This window comes from Saccopteryx leptura, chromosome 9 (assembly GCF_036850995.1).
Source record: "Saccopteryx leptura isolate mSacLep1 chromosome 9, mSacLep1_pri_phased_curated, whole genome shotgun sequence".
Taxonomy (NCBI): domain Eukaryota; kingdom Metazoa; phylum Chordata; class Mammalia; order Chiroptera; family Emballonuridae; genus Saccopteryx; species Saccopteryx leptura.
Window position 1 is genome coordinate 67,181,290 of NC_089511.1, and position 22,830 is coordinate 67,204,119.

At 36.2% G+C, this 22,830-nt stretch overlaps 1 protein-coding gene, 1 non-coding gene and 1 pseudogene across 4 annotated transcripts in view; 1 reads left to right on the forward strand and 2 right to left on the reverse strand.

Annotated features, from left to right (window-relative positions):
* Window positions 1-22,830, reverse strand: part of CTNNA3 (catenin alpha 3) — a 2,003,993-nt gene that overhangs the window by 614,548 nt on the left and 1,366,615 nt on the right. The gene's annotated exons all lie outside the window — the stretch shown is intronic.
* Window positions 9,427-9,503, reverse strand: TRNAG-GCC (transfer RNA glycine (anticodon GCC)). The gene has a single exon. It is a non-coding gene; the product is annotated as a tRNA-Gly (tRNA).
* On the forward strand, window positions 11,990-15,948 carry LOC136381075 (ATP synthase F(0) complex subunit C2, mitochondrial pseudogene; annotated as a pseudogene).

The window sequence follows — 22,830 nt, forward strand, 5'->3', positions numbered from 1 at the left end:
TGCAGTTGACATGATACTGTATATAAAGAACCCTAAAGATTTCACACACAAGAAAGAAACCACTGGTTCTTTTTTTTTTTTAATAATTTTATTTTTTTAATGGGGCGACATCAATAAATCAGGGTACATATATTCAAAGATAACATGTCCAGGTTATCTTGTCATTCAATTATGTTGCATACCCATCACCCAAAGTCAGATTGTCCTCTGTTACTTTCTATCTAGTTTTCTTTGTGCCCCTCCCCTTCCCCCTTTCCCTCTCCCTCTCTCCCCTCCCCCCCGTAACCACCACACTCTTATCAATGTCTCTTAGTCTCACTTTTATGTCCCACCTATGTATGGAATAATGCAGTTCCTGGTTTTTTCTGATTTACTTATTTCACTTCGTATAATGTTATCAAGATCCCACCATTTTGCTGTAAATGATCCGATGTCATCATTTCTTATGGCTGAGTAGTATTCCATAGTGTATATGTGCCACATCTTCTTTATCCAGTCATCTATTGACGGGCTTTTTGGTTGTTTCCATGTCATGGCCACTGTGAACAATGCTGCAATGAACATGGGGCTGCATGTGTCTTTACATATCAATGTTTCTGAGTTTTTGGGGTATATACCCAGTAGAGGGATTGCTGGGTCATAAGGTAGTTCTATTTTCAGTTTTTTGAGGAAACACCATACTTTCTTCCATAATGGTTGTACTACTTTACATTCCCACCAACAGTGTATGAGGGTTCCTTTTTCTCCACAGCCTCTCCAACATTTGCTATTACCTGTCTTGTTAATAATAGCTAATCTAACAGGTGTGAGGTGGTATCTCATTGCAGTTTTGATTTGCATTTCTCTAATAACTAAAGAAGATGAGCATCTTTTCATATATCTGTTGGCCATTTGTACTTCCTCCTGGGAGAAGTGTCTGTTCATGTCCTCTTCCCATTTTTTTATTGGATTGTTTGTTTGTTGTTGAGTTTTATGAGTTCTTTGTATATTTTGGATATTAGGCCCTTATCTGAGCTGTTGTTTGAAAATATCATTTCCCATTTAGTTGGCTGTTTGAAACCACTAGTTCTAATAAGTAAAGTCAGTAAAGAAGCAGGATACAAACTAAATATCTAGAAATCAGTGGCATTTTTATACACCAATAATGAACTATCATAAAGGGAAACTAAGAAAGTAATTCAATTTACTATTGCATTAAAAATAATAAAATGCCTTGAAATAAATTTAAGTATGTAAAAGACTTGTACTATGAAAATTATTACAGTAAAGAAAGAAATTGAAGAAGATACAAATAAGTGGAAGCATTTACTGTGTTTATGGATAGAAAAAAATTAATATCATTAAAATGTCCATACTACCGAAAGCAACATATAAGCTTGTTTCTTTTGGGGGTGCTCTTTCAAGGATATTTGGGCTGCCTTTGGGGCTGCAGAATCTTCAGCCATGTGAAGGTGTGTGATGTGTGTATCTTTGTTTGGAGGGTTGGGGGGGGGGCTGTAGATGCCTTTCAGCACTGCTTTCTTTGCCTTCAAAACCTTTGCTTTGGCTCCAGCTTTAGGAGTTATAGGGCTTTCTTCTTCACTTTCAGTGCCATCTTTGTGAAAAGGAGTCTGACTCTATTTTTTTTTATGAGTCTGACTCTATTTTTGATGTTTCTAACAGTGTTCAGCCCTGCCACTCCCTAAACCTTTCCCCTCACACCTTGGCAAGTTGATGAGAGAACTTACGTGCTCCCTCTGGTGTTAGCAGTACGTTCAAACCATGCAAACCTCAGCCCATGAGAGGGAAACCGGACTCTCCAACCCTAACCCTTAAGCTAGTTATCTCTCCCACGGTCTTCAGATAATATTTTTATGGAAGTATGGACTCCATTGCTTAAAATGCCTCATTAGGTAAGTAATAAATTTCTTTACAACTTCTTATCAGTCTTAACATCCAAAGAACATTTGTGGTATGTGAGGGTCCATCTGTGTCTGCAGAGTGACCACACATATACCTACATGGAGAATTTATAATTCACATGTAGGGGTATGTTTGGTTTAAGTAGCTGATATCAAACATATTTTAGAGAAATTATATCAACTTATACTACAATCAGCTATTAAGAAGTGAATTTCAGGATTTTTATTTTCTTTTTTCATCATTTGTCTTTCTGGTAAATTTGTAAAGAAATTTCACTGTATAACTAATGAAGAGCATATTTCAGTGCATTATTTTCCATTTGTACATCTTCTTTCATGAAGTGACTGTTAAGTCTTCTGTTTATTTATTTTAATGGTTTTGTTTGCCTTTTAGAAAATTAATTTGTAGAAATTCTTTATGTGATTTGAGTATGTTTTTGTCACATGCATGTATTGCAAATATTTTTCACTCTGTTAATACTGTTTAATTCTGATGAAACTAAAATTCTTAATTTCACTCTTTTGATATACTAGTTTTTAATTTAAATTAAGGTGATTTATTATTTCTTTTCTTCATAATTATTATTTTTGTATTTTATTTAACAGATTTATATCTAACAGAATATTTTTACTTATGTTATCTTATTGAAGTTTTATTTTTCTAAGTCAAGAATTCACCTGTAATTGAGTTTTATATGTGGGTATCCAGTTGTCAGTCTTTACTTTCATATTTTTTGCATTTATTTGAAGTGAAAAATATCCATCTTTATTAAGCAACTAGAATGAGGTTTCCTTATAATTACTTCAATTCTCCATTTACTCAAGTATTCCTTTGACACCTACTTTGTGTCAGTTGAAATTTTAGGCATTTTAAACAATTAAAAAATACAACAATCTTTCCTCCCTTCATTGGGTATTGAAACAAATATCCAATAACAAATAAATAAATACAGCATGGCACATGGTGATAAGTGTGGAAAAAGAAAACAAAATATGAAAGGAGGATAGGAACTAAACTATTGAGTAGAGCATAGATCTTAGCAAGAGGTAGCCAATAATGGCAAAGAGGCTATAGGAGTCATGTGAAAAAGTTCTGAGACAGAAAATGAATGGCCTTTTCCAGGAAAAGCAAGGAGGAGAATGTGGGGGAAGAAGCAGGAACAGGTCAGAAAACATGAGATCAGAGAGGCAAGGGGACAGTGGAAAAGAGTCCAAGTAGAGCTTTGGCTTTTATTTTAGCAATTTGAAGCTGCTATAGGATTTTGAGCACTGGTGTGATATTATCTGACTTAGAATTTAAAGTATAAATGTGGATCCAATATTGAGAATGAACTAGTTGAGGGGGATGGTAAGGGTGAAACAGGTAATAACATTCCAATATCTGTATGGTATATTAGAGGCTAATACAGTAATGTTGTGAGACATTGGTGGTGGTAAAAACTGAAAGTATTCCATATATATGTGACATTTCCAGTGTGTTTTCAGTTTTGCTGAATTGGATGTGAAGAATGAAAAAAAGAGTCAAAGATAACTCCACTGTTTTCATTTTGTTTTGTTTTGTTTTGTTTCAAAAGCAACTGGAAAAGAGTTATTTACCTTTTACTGAAATGGAGAAATACATGAGGTTTATAAATGGTTAATTAAAAATCAGCCTGACCAGGCAGTGCTGCCATGTATAGAGCATTGGACTGGGACTCAGAGGACCCAGGTTTGAAACCCCAAGGTCGCCAGCTTGAGCTCAGGCTCGTTTGGTTTGAGCACAGCTCACCAATTTGAATCCAAGGTCGCTGGCTTGAACAAGGGGTCACTTGCTCTGCCATAGTCTCCCTTATCAAAGCACATATGAGAATGCAATCAATGAACAACTAAGGTGCCGCAATGAAGAATCGATGCTTCTCATCTGTCTCACTTCCTGTCTGTCTGTCCCTATCTGCCCCTCTCTCTGCCTCTCTCTCTGTCTCTGTGACAAAAAAAATCATATGATATGATTTTAGCTATCAAAATAACTGTACTATTAAGTCATTAAGTCCAGTCATTTAGGAGGAAAAAAACCCCAGATATTTTCTTAGGAAAACAGGTGCATTTTTTCTTATCCCTGTTTTCTAAATTCAAATAGTGAAACTTCTTTTACCTCAGTGAATGAAACATACAACACATACAACTTAGGATATTTGCTTCTTAATATACACAAAGAAAACAGCCATAGTGTACCCAACCTGTGGTGGTACAGTGGATAAAGCATCAACCTGGAACACTGAGGTCTCTGGTTTGAAGCCTGGACTAGCCTGGTCAAGGCACATATAGGAATTGATGCTTCCTGCTTCCCCCTTCACTCTCTCTCTCTCTCTCCTCTCTAAAATGACTAAATAAAATAAAATAAACAGCCATAGCATAAATCAGAGGACTTTTTTTAGTGGTGAGTAGAATAAAGAATCAATGTCTTAATTCTAGAATTTTCATGGGGCATCAGCTTCTATAAAAATGGCAGGATGCTCTCAAATAGTCACATAAAGAATAATGGACATTCTTGAGTCCTTGTAGTAAAAGTTACTGGTTGTCAGTTATTATAAAATCTGAAAATCACTTTGAGCATGAAAGACCTGGAGCTAATACTGTTAGGGACCTTCATCAATATTCATGAGTACAATACAAAGCCTTATTGCAACTGGAGAGAAGATAATGCTATAATGAATGATAGATAAGGTGGGTAGAGAATGCAATCTTACTAATGCCAAACTAGTTTCTCACTCCCCAGTAACTTTTAGCAATATTTTCTAACTCTTCATTTGAGAAAATGTGCCAACTTTAAAAAATATGTAAAATAATGGGAAAATACATCAGATTTGAGATTCTGTTTAAAAATAAACCTTAGAATTTCAGAGGAGCCTTTGCAGGAAACATTCTGCAGTTGAATTGGTCAAATAATAACCTATATTTTTTAGTTTCAGTTATTATGGAAACTGAAGCCACTGACGGACATTAAGATGTTAAGACAAGATTTTGCTTCCTCTAGTTCTATATAAAAATAGCAACTAACATTTGCATGATATATTATAATTTACAAAGTGCTTCCACATACCTTAGCTAACTCGATTTTACATCTTTGATTCAAAGACACACTTTAAATAGCAATCATTATCTCTGGGAAAATGTAAGTAGTAGCAGAGCACACAAACGTTCCCTAATCTACATTTTATATTGTATTTAGGAGAGAACTGCCCGATAGTTCGCAGCAACTGTTAGCAGACATTTGTTTCTTGGAGCTCTGCACATACTTAAGTCCCAGCAAATTTCTCCCTGCTACATGCTATCTTCCTTTTTGTTGTTGTAAGAATCAGTTTTTTGTAAAACACCTGCCCACAGACATGATATAACACATGAAATATTTAAAAGATTCTTTCCCTTGCTCTTTACTCTTAAACTTGTATTTAAAACTTAGCAGTTCCACAGGCATATAAATGAAGTAAATGATGTCCAACTTGACCTACATATCATACTTTTAGTATTTTTCTACTCTTTACCTAGTTTGTTCCAGAAATATCTGGAAATGGCACTACTCCCAATCTTGTCCTGCCCTCCAGCCATCCAAAATAAAGCTATGATTTTGATTTCCTACCAAAAATGTGTTTTACCGCCTCTTTCCAACATTCAATTTATGTTCCCGCTCCTATTCTCTGCTTCAAAATATTTTTAAAATGTACAAAATAAAATGGTGTTTTTATTTTAAAAATAAAACCTTTATTTGTTTTATTTATTTATTTTTAAATTTTATTTGTTGATTTTAGAGAGAGAGGAAGGAAGAGAAAGAGACACACAGAGGATCACTGACCTGTTTTTATATGTGCCCGACCGGGGGTTGTACTGGCAACCTCTGCGCATCCACTCTGAACATCTGGATAATGCTTGAACCAACTGAAGTCTCCAGCCAGAGCTGTTTTTATTAATTTTGTGTTCTATATTTCAAAAATATATTTCAGTTTCACATCTTATAATTGCTAATATGTAAAATCTCTGGCAAGTTTTTTCATAAATGAGCTGCATGATATCAGATCACTTAAAGTTTTCCTCTGCAATAACTAATCTTAAGTATACTTTGAATAAATGATTCCTCAATTAGTTTGACATGAATGCCTCATTAAAGTGTCATGTTTGGTATTGTACTACTTAGCTGATATTAATGTTTTGTGTCAAATTATCAATAAATAGTTTTCTAATGCCTTCATTGGTCAAATTCCTTGTCATTAACTAGATTGTCAAATAATCTAAAATTTATTTGATATTCCTGTTTCTACTACTACTTAGCTTTTCTTTTAAATAAGTTACTGCTTTGATTTTTATCTCATGTTATTAAAATTAGCTTGGAGATATCAAAATGTTTACTGGTTTCATTATGCATCTTTACGAATTCTATTTCATCTGGGTCCTATGAACATTTAAAATAAATGTTTGTCTTTGGGTCTATCATCTGAAACTTTTATATTACATTTTAAGGCTTTTAAAATGTTGATGTAGCTATGGTACAAAAATTGAACAGAATATTATTTTGGGACCTGGCTGAGGGGAAGCTGAATTGGGATACATTATGTTTAGGTTTAGTAGGATGTATTTATGTGGTTGACAGCCATTTCAGTGCATGATGTAAGGAAGGCTTCCAGGAATGTTCCTGCCACTGACTGAAAATTCACAGCCTCATGGCAAGAAAGTACAAGAACAAAAATAGTATCATAATATGAACATGTCCTATAGCCACTCAAATCTATTTAATACAAGGCAATATGTGATAGAGAAATCATAGTTAGCATTGCCCAGTGATCCAGGCAAAAAGTACTTCTGTTCTAAATCTCATATTTCAGAAGGCTTTTCTTATGGTAAATACTAATATAAAACTTTTACTAAAAAATAATGGACAACTCTCATTCAGGATCTACAGTTAGAGCTGATATAGAGCAACTCAAAACTTTAAATAATTGCTCTCATAAAAAACTTCATCAGACCCTGGGGAAATACTTCCTATTTCTTGTCTTGAATTCTGAAAACAAAAGGCCATTCAAGCTTTTATTTTTAATTAAAAATTTTATTTTAAATTATTTTATTGGGGTGACAATAGTTAATAAGATTATATGTTTATTTTTTATTTTTTAAATTTTATTTAGAGGCCCTGGCCGGTTGGCTCAGCGGTAGAGCGTCGGCCTGGCATGCGGGGGACCCGGGTTTGATTCCCAGCCAGGGCACATAGGAGAAGCGCCCATTTGCTTCTCCACACCCCCTTCCTCTCTGTCTCTCTCTTCCCCTCCCGCAGCCAAGGCTCCATTGGAGCAAAGATGGCCTGGGTGCTGGGGATGGCTCCTTTGCCTCTGCCCCAGGCGCTAGAGTGGCTCTGGTCGCGGCAGAGCGATGCCCCGGAGGGGCAGAGCATCGCCCCCTGGTGGGCAGAGCATCGCCCCTGGTGGGCGTGCTGGGTGGATCCTGGTCGGGCGCATGCGGGAGTCTGTCTGTCTCTCCCTGTTTCCAGCTTCAGAAAAATACAATAAATAAATAAATAAATAAATAAATAAATAAATAAATTTTACTTATAAAATTAAATTTAACAGGATGACATAGATCAATAAGAGTACATAGGTTTCAGGTAAACATTTCTATAGCATTTGAACTGTTGATGATGTTGTGTACCCATCACCGAAATTCAAATCATTTTGATCACCTTATATTTGTCCCTCTTTACACCCTTTCCACACCTCCTCCTCCAATTCTCACTTCCTGAATGTCCCCCTCCCCCATAACCACTTCACTTTTATCTATGTCCATGATTCTGTTTAATAACCCACCTATGTGTGAAATCATACAGTTCTTAGCTTTTTCTGATTTACTTAGTTCACTCAGTATAATGTTCTCAAGGTCCATCCACGTTGTCATAATGGCAATATGTCATCATTTCTTATAGCTGAGTAGTATTCCATTGTATATATATACCACATGTTCTTTATATAATCCTCTATTGAGGGATACTTTGGTTGTTTTCATGTCTTGACCACTGTGAATAATGCTGTGATGAACATGGGGTTGCATGTATCTTTATCTTTACGTACCAATGTTTTTAAGTTTTTTGGGTAGATACCTTGTAGAGAGATTGCTGGGTCATATAGTAGTTCTATTCTTAATTTTTTGAGAAACCATCATAATTTCTTTCATGATGGTTGTACTAATTTGCATTCCCACCAGCAGTGAATGAGGGTTCTTTTTTCTCCACAGCCTCTCCAACACTTGTTATTACCTGTCTTGTTGATAACACAGTGTGTCCATAAAGTCATGGTGCACTTTTGACCGGTCACAGGAAAGCAACAAAAGATGATAGAAATGTGAAATCTGTACCAAATAAAATGAAGACTCTCCCAGTTTCATACCTATTCAGTGCAGTTCGATATGGGCTCATGCACAGATTTTTTAGGGCTCCTTAGGTAGCTATCCCGTATAGCCTCTAGGCGTCCCCAAACTACAGCCCACGGGTGCATGCGGCCCCCTGAGGCCATTTATCCAGCCCTGCTGCACTTCCGGAAGGGGCACCTCTTTCATTGGTGGTCAGTGAGAGGAGCACTGTATGTGGTGTCCCTCCAACAGTCTGAGGGACAGTGAACTGGTTCTCTGTGTAAAATGTTTGGGGACCCCTGCTACCGACTCATCACTGACTGATGGCCTACCAGAACGGGGTTTCTCCACCAAACTGCCGGTTTCCTTCAACTGCTTATCCCACCAAGTAATGTTATTCCTATGTGGTGGCGCTTCGTTATAAACACGCCGATATTCACGTTGCACTTTGGTCACGGATTCAAATTTAGCGAGCCACAGAGCACACTGAACTCTCCTCTGTACTGTCCACATCTTGACTGGCATGGCCATGGGCTGCTCCGCTGTATACAAGGTGTTAAGTAATCATCTGCGCATGCGCACATGCTGCCACATCATCCTACAGAAACTGGGAGAGGGTTTTCCTTTTATTTGGTGCAGATTTCACATTTCTATCATCTTTTGTTGCTTTCCTGTGACTGGTCAATAGTGCACCATTACTTTTAAGTACACACTGTAGCTAATCTAACAGGTGTGAGGTGATATCTCATTGTTGTTTTGATTTGCATCTCTCTAACAGTTAGTGAAGATGAGCATCTTTTCATATATCTGTTGGCCATATTTATGTTCTTTTGGGAGAAGTATCTGTTCAGGTCCTCTTCCCATTTTTTTTTCTTTGTATTTTTTCTGAAGCTGGAAATGGGGAGGCAGTCAGACAGACTCCCGCATGCGCCCAACCGGGATCCACCTGGCACGCCCACCAGGGGGCGATGCTCTGCCTATCCAGGGCGTCACTCTGTCATGACCAGAGCCACTCCAGCGCCTGGGGCACAGGCCAAGGAGCCATCCCCAGTGCCCGGGCCATCTCCTGCTCCAATGGAGCCTCGGCTACGGGAGGGGAAGAGAGAGACAGAGAGGAAGGAGAGGGGGAGGGGCGGAGAAGCAGATGGGCGCTTCCCCTGTGTGCCCTGGCCGGGAATCGAACCCGGGACCGCTTGCACGGCAGGCCAACGCTCTACCACTGAGCCAACCGGCCAGGGCCCCTCTCCCCATTTTTAAATTGAATTGTTTGCTTGTTTGTAGCTGAGCTTTATGTGTTTATAAAAATTATCTCCCATTTAATAGGTTGCGTATTTGTTTGGTTGTTTCTTTTGCTGTTCAGAAGACTTTTAGTTTGATTTTTGTCCCATTCATTTATTTTTGCCATTACTTTCCTTGTCTTTGGGGTCAAATTCATAAATTGTTCTCTATAACTAAGGTCCATTGTTTAGTACCTATGTTTTATTCTATGTACTTTATTGTTTGGGGTCTTATATTTAGGTCTTTGATCCATTTTGAATTAATTTTTGTACAGGGGGATAAACCTATAATCAAGTTTTATTCTTTTTCATGTGGCTTTCCAATTTTCACAGCACCATTTATAGACAAGACATTTTTTTTTCCAGTGTGTGTTTTTTACTTCTTTGCCAAAGATTATTTGTCCATATATATGTGGTTTTATTTCTGGGCTCTTAATTTTGTTTCATAGATCTGTATGTCTGTTTTCTGCCAATACCATGCTGTTTTGATTATTGTGTTTCCAAAGTATGATTTAAAATCAGGTAGTGTGATACCTGCAGCTTCATTCTTTTTTCTCAAGATTGCTCTGGCCATTTGGGGTTTTTTATGATTCCAAACATACCTGGTGATTTTTTTGTTCTATTTCTTTAAAAAAAGAAATTGGGATTTTGATGGGGATTACATTAAATTTGTAATTTGCTTAGGGTAATATGGCCATTTTAACTATGTTGATTCTTCCAATCTATAAACATGGAATATTTTTCCTTTTCATTGTATCTTTTTCAACTTCTTTCAATAATGTTTTGTACTTTTCAGTATATAGGTCCTTCACATTCTTTGTTAAGTTTATTTCTAGGTATTTTTGTTGTTGTTGTTGTAATTGTAAAAGGAATTGTTATTTTTTAGTTCATTTTCCAAAGTTTCATTGTTGGCATATAGGAAAGCAATAGACTTTTGTATATTTATTTTGTGTCCTCCAACTTTACTGTATTGGTTTGCCATTTCTAATAGTGTTTTGGTCGGGTCTTTGAATTTTTTTATATATAGTATCATGTCATCTGCAAAACTGATACCTTTACTTCTTCTTTCCTTATATGGATGACTTTTATTTCTTTCTCTTGCCTGATTGCTCTGGCTAAAACTTCCAGAACTATGTTTAATAAGAGTGGAAAGAATGGGCAGCCTTGTCATCTGCCTGATTTTAGAGGACAAAACTCCATTTTTTCACTATTTAGTATGATGTAAGCTGATGGTTTGTCATATATGACCTTTATTATTTTGAGGCACTTTCCCTTCTATTCTGACTTTATTGAGTGTTTTAAATATAAAGGGATATTATATCTTATAGAATGCCTTTTCTGCATCTATTGATAAGATCATATGATTTTTGTTCTTTCTTTTGTTGATGGGGTGTATTATGTTGATGCAGTGTATTTTGTTGATGTGGTGTATTATGTTGACTGATTTCCACATATTGAAACATCCTTGTGTTCTTCGAATGAATCTCACTTGATCATGATGTATTATTTTTTAAATATGTTCTTGTTTTTGATTTGCTAGTATTTTGTTTAGGACTTTTGCATCTGTATTCATGATCTTGTCCTGTAATTTTCTTCTTTCTTTTTTCTTTTTCATTCTTACCATGTTTTTGTATCAGGATTATGTTGGCCAGAAAATCAATAAAGAGATATTGTCCTTAAACAACACAGTGAACCAAATGGACATAATATATATTTACTTGACATTTCATTCCAAAATATCAGAGTATACATTTTTCTCCAGTGTGCATGGAACATTCTCAAGGATAGACCATATCTTGGCCATAAAATGAACATCAACAAATTCAGGAAGGTTGAAATTATACCAAGCATATTTTCTGATGATGAGGCTTTGAAATTAAAATTCAACTGCATAAAAGAAGTAAAATAAACCCACAAAAATGTGAAAATTAAACAACATACTTCTAAAAAATGACTGAGTCAAAGAAGAAATAAAAGCAGAGATCAAAAGACAAATGAAAATGACAGTATGACATATCAAAATTTCTAGGATGACAAAGAAGCAGTAATAGGAGGGAAGTTTATATCATTATAGGCTTATATCAAGAAACAAGAGTAATTCCAAGTAAACAATATAACATCACATCTTAAGGAACTAGAAAAAGAAAAACAAAGGCAATCCAAAGTCAGCAGAAGAAGAGAAGTAGTAAAAATTAGAGCAGAATAAAATGAAATAGAGAACAAAAGAACTATAGAAAAACATTAATACAACAAAGAGTTGGTTCTTTGAAAAGATCAGTAAAATTGACAAACCACTGGGTAGACTCATTAAAGAAAAAAGAGAAAGGACTCGTATAAACAAAATCTTAAATGAAAGAGGAGTAATTACCACAGACATCATAGATATACAAAGGACCATAGTAGAATACTATGAAAAATCATATGCCACTAAAATCAGCAACCTCTGAAATGGATAAATTTCTAGAACTATACAATCTTCCTAGACTGAGTCACAAAGAAGTGGAAAACTTAAACAGACCTCTCAGCAGGGAGGAAATAGAAACAGCTATCATAAACCTTATAAGAAACGAAAGTCCAGGACCAGAAGGCTATACTAGTGAATCCTGCCAAGCATTTAAAGATTTGGTACCTATTCTTCTCAAAGATTATATAGGTTCAAGTGTACAATTCTATTATAAATGATCTGTATATTGTATTGTGTGTCCATCAGCCGAAGTCAAATCTTCGTTCATCACCGTGATTTTGACCATTTTGCCCTTTACTACCCCCAACCTTTTACCCCTCGTAACTACCACACTGTTATCCACAGCTACCAGCTTTTGTTTTTGTCTTGTTTTGTTCATTTGTTGCTTTCAGTTTTAGATCCCATGTATGAGAAAAATCATATTATTCTTGATTTTTGCAATCTGACATTTCATTTCACATGATACTCTCAAGATTGATTCATGTTTTTGCAAATAGCAGTCTTTTCTCTTTTCCTACGGCTGAGTAATATTCCATTGTGTATATGTACCACCTCTTCTTTATCCAATCATCTATAATGGACACTACAGTTATTTATATGTCTTGGCCACCATGAATAATGCTGCAATGAACATAGAGGTATATATATCCTCATAAATAAATGTTTTCAATTTGGGGGCATAGATATGCATAAGAGGAATTTTTGAGTGATATGGTACTCTATTCTTAATTTTTTCAGGAACCTCCCTATTATTTTTTATACTACCTGTACCAGCAGTGAATGAGGGTTTCTTTTTCTTCACAACCTTTCCAACAGTTGTTATTACTTGTCTTGTTAATACTAGCCATTCAGACAGGTATGAGGTGGTACCTAATAGTTGTTTTTAAAATAATTTTTAGTAAGTTATATAATGTCTAACCATTGTAGTCTTAATTTGCATTTTCCTAATACTAGTGAAGTTGAAAACTTTTTTTATGTATCTGTTGGCCATTTGTATGTTTTCTTAGAAGCTGTGTCTGTTTAGGACCTTTGCTTATTTTTTAATTGGATTGTTTGTTTGTTTGTTTGTTGTTTAGTTGTATGCATTCTTTCTATATTGTGGATATTAATCCTTATTGATGCTTTTGTTTGAAAACCTCTTCTCCCATTAGGTTAGTTGCCTTTTTGTTTTGTTGGTTCTATTTTTGATTGTGCAGAAGCTTTTTAGTCCCATTCATTTACTTTTGCCCTTTCTTCCCTTACTTTTGAGGTCAAATTCATAAAATCTTCCTTAAGACCAAGGTCCACCCTGGGTTTTAAAGAGCATTTTATGAATTTGACTCTAAAGGCAAGAGAAGTGAAGGCGAAAATTAATGAATGGGACTACATCAGACTAAGAAGTTTTTGCTCAGCAAGAGAAACTGATAACAAAATAAACAGACAGCCAACTAAATGGGAAATGATATTTTCAAACAACTGCTCAGATAAGGGCCTAATATCCAAACTATACAAAGAACTCATAAAACTCAACAACAAACAAACAAACAATCCAATAAAAAAATGGGAAGAGGACATGAACAGACACTTCTCCCAGGAAGAAATACAAATGGCCAACAGATATATGAAAAGATGCTCATCTTCTTTAGTTATTAGAGAAACGCAAATCAAAACTGCAATGAGATACCACTTCACACCTGTGAGATTAGCTATTATTAACAAGACAGGTAAAAGCAAATGTTGGAGAGGCTGTGGAGAAAAAGGAACCCTCATACACTGTTGGTGGGAATGTAAAGTAGTAAAACCATTATGGAAGAAAGTATGGTGGTTCCTCAAAAAACTGAAAATAGAACTACCTTATGACCCAGCAATCCCTCTACTGGGTATATACCCCCAAAACTCAGAAACATTGATACGTAAAGACACATGCAGCCCCATGTTCATTGCAGCATTGTTCACAGTGGCCAGGACATGGAAACAACCAAAAAGTCTGTCAATAGATGACTGGATAAAGAAGATGTGGCACATATACACTATGGAATACTACTCAGCCATAAGAAATGATGACATTGGATCATTTAAGGCAAAATGGTGGGATCTTGATAACATTATACAAAGTGAAATAAGTAAATCAGAAAAAACCAGGAACTGCATTATTCCATACATAGGTGGGATATAAAAGTGAGACTAAGAGACATTGATAAGAGTGTGGTGGTTATGGATGGAGGGAGGAGAGGGAGAGGGAAAGGGGGAGGGGGAGGGGCACAAAGAAAACTAGATAGAAGGTGACAGAGGATAATCTGACTTTGGGTGATGGGTATGCAACATAATTGAACGACAAGATAACCTGGACATGTTATCTTTGAATATATGTATCCTGATTTATTGATGTCACCCCATTAAAAAAATAAAATTATTAAAAAAAAAAGACCAAGGTCCACAAGTGTAGTACCTATATTTTCTTCTATGTAATTTATTGGTTCACATCTTCTATTTAGGTTTTTTATTTCTTTTGAGTTTATTTTTGTATATGGACACAACTACTACTCTAAATTTATTCTTCTGCATGTGGCTTTTCAATTTTCTCAGCATCATTTATTGAAGAGGATTTCTTTCTTTCATTGTATGTTTTTAGCTCCTTTGTCAAAAAATTATTTGCCCATATACACGTGGACTACTTCAGGGTTTTCAATTCTGTTCAATTGGTCTGTGTGTCTATTCTTCTGCCAATACCACACTGTTTTGATTATTGTCACTTTGAAGTATAATTTGAAGTCACAAAATGTGAAAACTCCAGCTTTGCTTTGTTTACTCAGTATTTCTCTGGCTATTTGAGGTCTTTTGTGGTTCCATACCAATCTGATGATTTTTAAAAAATGTAATTGGGATTTTTAATGGGATTGTATTCCATCAGCATATTGCTTTGGGTGATATGTACATTTTAACTATGTTGACTCTTTTTGTCTATGAACACAGAAGGTTTTTCCATTTCATTTTGTTCTTTCCAATCTCTTTTAATAATGCTTTGTAGTTGTGTATATAGATTGATTCTTCACATCCTTTGTGAAATTTATTCCTAAGTATTTATTCTTTTTGTTGCAATTGCACTAGGAATTGCAGGCCTATCTCAAGAAACAAGAAAAATCCCAAATAGACAACTTAACATTACATCTCAAACTAGAAAAATAAGAACAAAAGCAACTCAAAATCAGTAGAAGAAAGGAAGTAATAAAAATTAGAGCAGAATTAAATGAAATAAAGAACAAAACCTCTATACAAAGAACTGGTTCTTTGAAAAGATTAATAAAACTGAAAACCTCAGGCTAGAGTCACTAAGGAAAACAGAGAAAGAACTCAATCATAAATGAATAAGAAATTATGACAGACACCACAGAAATATAAACGATCATACAAAAATTCAATGAAAGCCTCCACCCCTCTCTGCCTTCTCTGCCCTGGGAGCAGCTCTCCTGCTACATCCCCTCATCCCCTGAAAGTTTATGCCTACACCAAGTTTGTCTCCACCCCCTCCTTGGTCAGGTGCACCTCTTAGCTGCTGAGCTGGTCACTGTCTGCAGTGGTGATAGAGTGGTCAAAGAAACTAACAGATGAAAGCTTCAGCAGCTTGGCAGCCCCATGTCCCCTGACTTAACTTATTTTTAGCCACAGCTTCCCAATCAGAGCCATTTCAAAAAACATTAACACAATAGCCAAATTTGTTGGGTCTGGGGCTGCCATTATAGGAGTGACAGGCACTGGGGCTGGACTTGGGACTGTGTTTGTGACCTTCATCACCGGTTATGCCAGGAACCCTTCTCTCAAGCAACAGCTCTACCCCTACACCATTCGGGGCTCTGTCCTCTTAAAGGCCATGGGGATCTTTTGCTTTATGGTGGTCTTTCTCTTCCTCTTCCTCTTCACCATGTGAAGGAGCTGTCTTCTAATTCCACAATTCTTTCTTCGACTACCTGTCTGTTCCTTTTCCTATATCTCCTCAGGCAGACTGGTAAAGTAGTTGTCTCAGAGTTTGATAGAGAGAAGACAAATAAATACTGTATTAATAAGAAAAAAGAAAGAATACAATGAAAGGTTATATGCTACCAAATTCAAAAACCTAGAAGAAATATATAAGTTCCTAGAAATATATAATCTTCCCATACTGAATCACAATGAACAGAATAATCTAAATAGACTCATCGATAGTGAGGAATTGAAACAACCATAAAAAAAAAACATTCCAAAAGTAAAAGTTCAGGATGAGATGGCTTTACTAGTAAAGTCTACCAAACATTTAAAGAAGATATGATACTTATTCTCAAACTTTCTCAAAAATATTGAAGAAGAGGCAATATTTCCTAACACATTTTTTGAAGCCAACATACCCTGATACCAAAAACTGGCAAGAATAACACACACACACACAAACTGCAGACAAATATCTTTGATGAATACAGATATTAAAATCTTAAAATATAGCAAGTTTAATACAACAATACGTTAAAAAATTATATATTACAAGCAAGTGAGGTTTACTCCAGAGGCACAAGGATGGTTCAACATATGCATATTGGTCAATGTAATACATCACATTAAAAAAATAAAGGATAAAAATTATATGGTTATATCAACAGATGTAGAAAAAGTGTTTAAGATATAATATTTGGCCTGGCTGGTTGGCTCAGTGATAGAGTGTTGGCCGGGCATGTGTTAGTCCCAGTTTGATTCACGGCCAGGTTAGACAGGAGAAGCGCCTGTTTCTCTACCCTTACTCCTCTCCTTTCTCTCTATCTCTATGTTCCCCTCCTGTAGCCAAGGTTCCACTGGAGCAAGTTAGCCTGAGTGCTGAGGATGGCTCTGTTGGCTCTGCCTCTGGCACTAGAATGGCTCTGGTTGCAACTGAGCAATGCCTTAGATGGGCAGAGAATCACCCCCTAGTGGGCATGGTGGGTGGATCCCGGTCAGGTGCATGAGGGGAGTCGGTCTCTGCCTCCCCGCTTCTCACTTAAGAAAATACAAAAAAAATACAATATTCAATTATGATTAAAACACTCAAAGCCCTGGCCGGTTGGCTCAGTGGTAGAGCATCCACCTGGCATATGCAAGTCCCAGGTTTGATTACCAGCCAAGGCACACAAGAGAAGCACCCATCTGCTTCTCTACCCTTTCCCGTCTCCTTTCTCTTTATCTCTCTCTTCCTCTCCTGCAGCCAAGGCTCCACTGGAGCAAGGTTAGACCGGGCACTAAGGATGGCTCCATGGTCTCCACCTCAGGCACTTGAATGGCTCTGGTTGCAACGGAGCAATGCCCCCTAGCAGGCTTGCTGGGTGTATCCAGTCGAGTGCATGCGGGAGTCTTTCTGCCTCCCTGCTTCTCACTTCAGAAAAATCAAAACAAAAAAAAACAAAAAACAACACAACAAAAAACCACTCAATAAAATGGGAATAGAGAAAATACCTAAACATAATAAAGGTCATATATGACAAACCTTTTAGCTAATATTATACTAAATGTTGAAAACCTGAAAGTTTTTCCTCTAATATCAGGAACAAGACAAAGATGTTTGCTCTCACCACTGTTATTGAACATAGTACTGGACGTCTTAGCCAGAGCAGTTAGCAAGAGAAAGAAATAAAAGGCATCCAAATTGGGAGTGAAGAAGTAAAATATCACATTTTGCTGGTGACATGATTCTTCACATAAAAAAACCCCAAAGACTTCATCATAAACTATTAGAAATAATAAACAAATACAGTAAAGTAATAGGATTCAAATGAATTTACATTAATCCATGGCATTCCTATATACTAACAATAAAATTTCAGAAAAAGAAATGGAAAGAGCCATTGATTCTTACTTTCATGAAGGCTTATGTGACTGACACTTAGCTGAAGAAGAAGTTAATTAGAGAAAACACTTAAGTGACAGAAAGAACAGTTAATTAACAACTCTTTCTTTTAGATAGCCATAATGTAATAGATTCTTGCATAATAAGGAATAATTTATCAGGAGTGCTACAGCATTATCTTTCCTCAAATAGTGTTACAATTTGTGGTTCCAGAGCTACTTATGAAGTAGTGCAGTATGCATAATTTTTACCACCGTGACTAAGAATGATTTTATAATAATAAGTAATGTACATTAATCTATAGGTAGATGTGTAAACTGTAATATCCTTTTATTACATTGGCAATGATATGGACACTGAACATTAGAACCATAAACAGTTTTATATTTTAAAATGTCTTATCAGAGTTAATGAAATGTTCCAGAATTTTAAAAGTGTTCATCTTTATTGAAATTAATTCATTGAAAAAATTTAAATACATGATTTTTATTCATCTTTTAATTCAATAAATAAATTTGAAATACATTAAAGCATAAAATTAACAAAAATAAAAACATTTTATATTTAATTTATATTATAGACAAAAATATTGTATGTTTTGTGCACTTTGAATACAATTATGTTTTTAATCTTTTTGATTACTATTAGTAATAAAAAAAACTGAAAATCTGGATTTTAACAATATAATTCAAGATTAATGTAAGTAAAATCAATTTTATAGAATATATGATATGTTTTAAATTAACCTGTCTTATTTTATTAATTACCCAAAATCACCATTTATACCACTTCAAGACAGGGTTGCCAGATGGATGCCAGCCAGGATGGTGTTGTATATACCTTTAAACATATAAAATTTATAGCTGTACACATATTAATTTAATTTTATTTTTTTAAATGAGAAGAGGGGTGATAGTGAGACAGACTCCCACATGCGTCCCGGCTGGGATCCATTTGGCAACCCTGTCTTGGACTCATGATAGAATCAACAAAGCTATTTTTAGTGCCTGAGCTGATGTGGTAGGGCCAATGCTATACTCAGCACCCAGGGCGAATGCTCGAACCAACTGAGCTACTGGCTATGAGAGGGGAAGAGGGAGTGAAGGAGGAGAGCGAAGGAAGAGAAGCAGGTGGTCATTTCTCTTGTGTGCTCTGACTGGGAATCAAATCTGAGAAGTCCATATGCCAGGCTGATGCTCTATGCACTGATCCAACAGACCAGGGCCTGTACATATATTTTTAAATTACTTTTTTATGAGAATATATCTTGATTTAAAATTAAACATAGTTAAACTTATTATGTATACTATTTATTGCAGAGCTGTGATACATGTGCCTCCATTTATAGTCTTCTCCTTTAGGGGTAGATTAAGTTAAGGTATTAAACAATTTCAATTAAAATGACTTATATTTTCAAATTTTATAGTCTTCTCCAAGAACTTAGAAAGTGTCCATGAAGGTGAGTAGTTTCATTTACTTTAGGGTAATTCTTACCTGTCTTGGTCCTATAGACAGGGATGAGGTACACCATTCCCATTAGATAACCATATGGTGTCTGCTTGGCTTTCGACTTCATGACCATTTAACCATACAGTCATCATCAGTATATATTTAGTGTACTGAGCTGCCCTGATGTTTAGTTCAAATTTAAGTTCTGCTACATTCTATCAATGTTTCCTTACACAATCGCCCTCAGTCTTCTTTTTCTGATCTCTACAATGAAAGAATTAAAATAAACCATCATGTACTACTTGGGTTCAAAACTAGGCTTCTATAAAAACTAGAAATCCAATAATAATTGATTTTAAAATTTTCTTATTCCCTTATATAACAGTCCAAGGTGGGCATTCTAGTTTGATAGGCAGAACTACTCTATACTGTCTGTTCAAGGTCCCAGGTTTATTCCCCTATGTTGTAACTCCAACCTGAAGTATTGGTGTGGTCTGCATAATGAGAATTTTGTTCTCTTGGATTTCAGCTAGTGGGAAAAAGAAAAAGAATATGTGGGAAGCATCCTCTCATTTTTAAGGCCTGAGTCATAAGAGGTAATCATACTTCTGGTTGTACTCTATTGGCAAGAACTTACCCAGCCACATCTAAATTCAAACCGGGCTAAGAAAATTAGTATGGTCAGACAGGAATTTGCTGGGAAAAAATTCCACTTTTATGGCTGAAGAGACACTGGATTGGTGAACAATACCCAATACTTGTAATAATCCCTACATTGTCTTTAAGTTGTGGAATTAATTATGATTTTTATGCTTCAAATATTTAACTTATTATGTAATGTTTTTGTCAAAAGAACATCTAAAAATTTTATAGTATTAGTACTCAGTAAGGTGTCATATTTTGTTGATTCTTATTACATTTGTGTTATTCCAACTCTCCCCTATTAAGAACTGGAACTTTCATTGTTACACACCTCCCCGTGTTTGGGCTGGAAGAATACAGTTGGTATGAATTCTGTGTTTATTTATGAGATTCAGGTAAAGTGTCTCAAAAAATTAGTGCCTTTTATAACTGTTTCTAGAGACAGCTGTTATTGGTGTGTGTTAACACCATATCATAACATTCTACAGGAAAATAGATATGTTACTCTCTTTTTTTTTTTTTGTATTTTTCTGAAGCTAAAATGGGGAGGCAGTCAGACAGACTCCCGCATACGCCCAACCGGGATCCACCCAGCACGCCCACCAGGGGGCGATGCTCTGCCCATCGGGGCGTCGCTCTGTTGTGATCAGAGCCAGTCTAGTGCCTGAGGCAGAGGCCATGGGCCATCCCCAGCGCCCGGGCCATCCCTGCTCCAGTAGAGCCTCGGCTGCGGGAGGGGGAGAGAGAGACAGAGAGGAGGGAGAGGGGGAGGGGTGGAGAAGCAGATGGGTGCTTCTCCTGTGTGCCCTAGCTGGAAATCGAACCCGGGACTTCTGCACACCAGGCTGACACTCTACCACTGAGCCAACCGGCCAGGGCCAGATAATGTGATTCTTTATACTAAAGTTCTATTCTTTGCAACTGTGATAATTTGTGTTATACTATTTTGATCACACCTCCATCTGTAACATTAAACTTTCCTTTAAAAAATTAAGTCTAGGCTTGACCTGTGGTGGCACAGTGGGTAAAACATCAACCTGGAATGTTGAGGTCACTGGTTCGAAACCCTGGGCTTGCACAGTCAAGGCATATATAAAAGTTGATACTTCCTGCTCCTCCACCCTTCATTCTCTCTCCTCTCTCTCTCTAAAAATGAATAAATAAAATCCAAAAAAAGGTCTAGATTCCACACATGACAGCTTCTCTCTCTTTTCTAAAGCATAAAACAATCAAGAAGAATGAGAATTACATGTTAATTATACTGAAAGCCTTCTTTAAAATTGTACATTTAGACTAATAGACTCAAATACACAAAATTATTCTTCTGGTAAAATTTATGTGCATGATAGTGGCTTGAATTTTTCAAAAATTGATTCATTTTAAGTTGAGGGCAAATTGAACTCATATTCGCTAGTTAAATCATTAAAGTTTACCATTATTGTGTTACATTGATTTGATTATACCAACATGACCAAAACATAGTAAAAACTACATTGTATTTATAAAACTCTATCTTAAATTCTCTCTAGAATGAGTGAAATCCTTAGAACCACTGTAGTAAATGACATCACTATTTTCATGTTACCTATGCCAGATGTGTTGTTTCTGTTGTTTTATTATATCTTGAAACTATAATTTTCATAAGGCTTCTTTTTTTTATAGTGTATCAAGTAACCAAAAAGAATTATTAACTATATCTCCTATGGTCAAGAGGAGAATTCACAAGCTGAGCATACTTTAGAACAGATTTTTAAGGTTGTGAAAGGGCTGCTCCAAGTTATCTTCTTCCTTCCTTCCTTCCTTCCTTCCTTCCTTCCTTCCTTCCTTCCTTCCTTCCTTCCTTCCTTCCTTCCTTCCTTCCTTCCTCCCTTCCTTCCTTCCTTCATGAGAGGAAGGGAGGCAGAGAGAGGGATTCCCGCATGCACCCTAACTGAGCTCCACCTGGGAAGCCCACTAGGGGGGTAACGTTCTGATCATCTGGGCATTGCTCCATTGCTCAGCAACTGAGCTCTTCTTAGTGCCTGAGGCAAGGCCATGGAGCCATCCTTAGCGCCTGGGGCCAACTCGCTCTGATTGAGCCATGGTTGCACAAGAGGAAGAGAGAGGGAGAGAAAGAGAAGCCGGGGGTTGGTGAAGAAGCAGATGGGCACTTCTCCTGTGTGCTCTGACTGAGGATCAAACCCATGATATCCACAGACCAGGCCAATGCTCTGCCACTAAGCCAACCAGCCAGGGGCATTATTTTCATTCTAAAGCAGGAGTTTTAAAAGTATGGTCCATAGATCAAAATTATCAGCATCACCTGGGAATCTGTTAAAAATGTAAATTCTGAGGCCCCAGACTGGATTTAATGAATCAGAAACTCTAGGAGTAGGTCTCAACAATCACTATTTTACAAAGCTTACTACCAGAGGACTGGGTGGAGGTAGGAGAGGGTAAAGGGAGGATAAATAGTGATAGAAGGAGGCTTGAATTAGGATGGTGAACATACAATACAATTTACAGATGATGCATTATAGAAATGTACATCCAAAACCTATATAATTTTATTAATTAATATCATCCCAATAAAGTCAATTAAAAAAGCTCACTCCCCCTTACCCAAGTGAGTGGTTATGATGCCCAATAAATTAAAACAAAACAAAAAAACCCACAAATTTTTCAATGGATTCCTTAGTTGAAGTCTATTTAAAACTCTGAGGAGCTATTACACATAAATAATTCTAGATATGCTTTTGGTTCCAAACTCTAATTGCAGAAACAAATATCTCAAATAAATGTATGTTTTTCTCAATCTCCTCCCACCCAGTTGAGTATTACTTTAAAACAATACAGAGATAATTAAAATCTTATTTTAGAACTTCTTAGTAATACTGGTCTTAAATTTGCTTAGATTAAAGAAATAAAAAAATT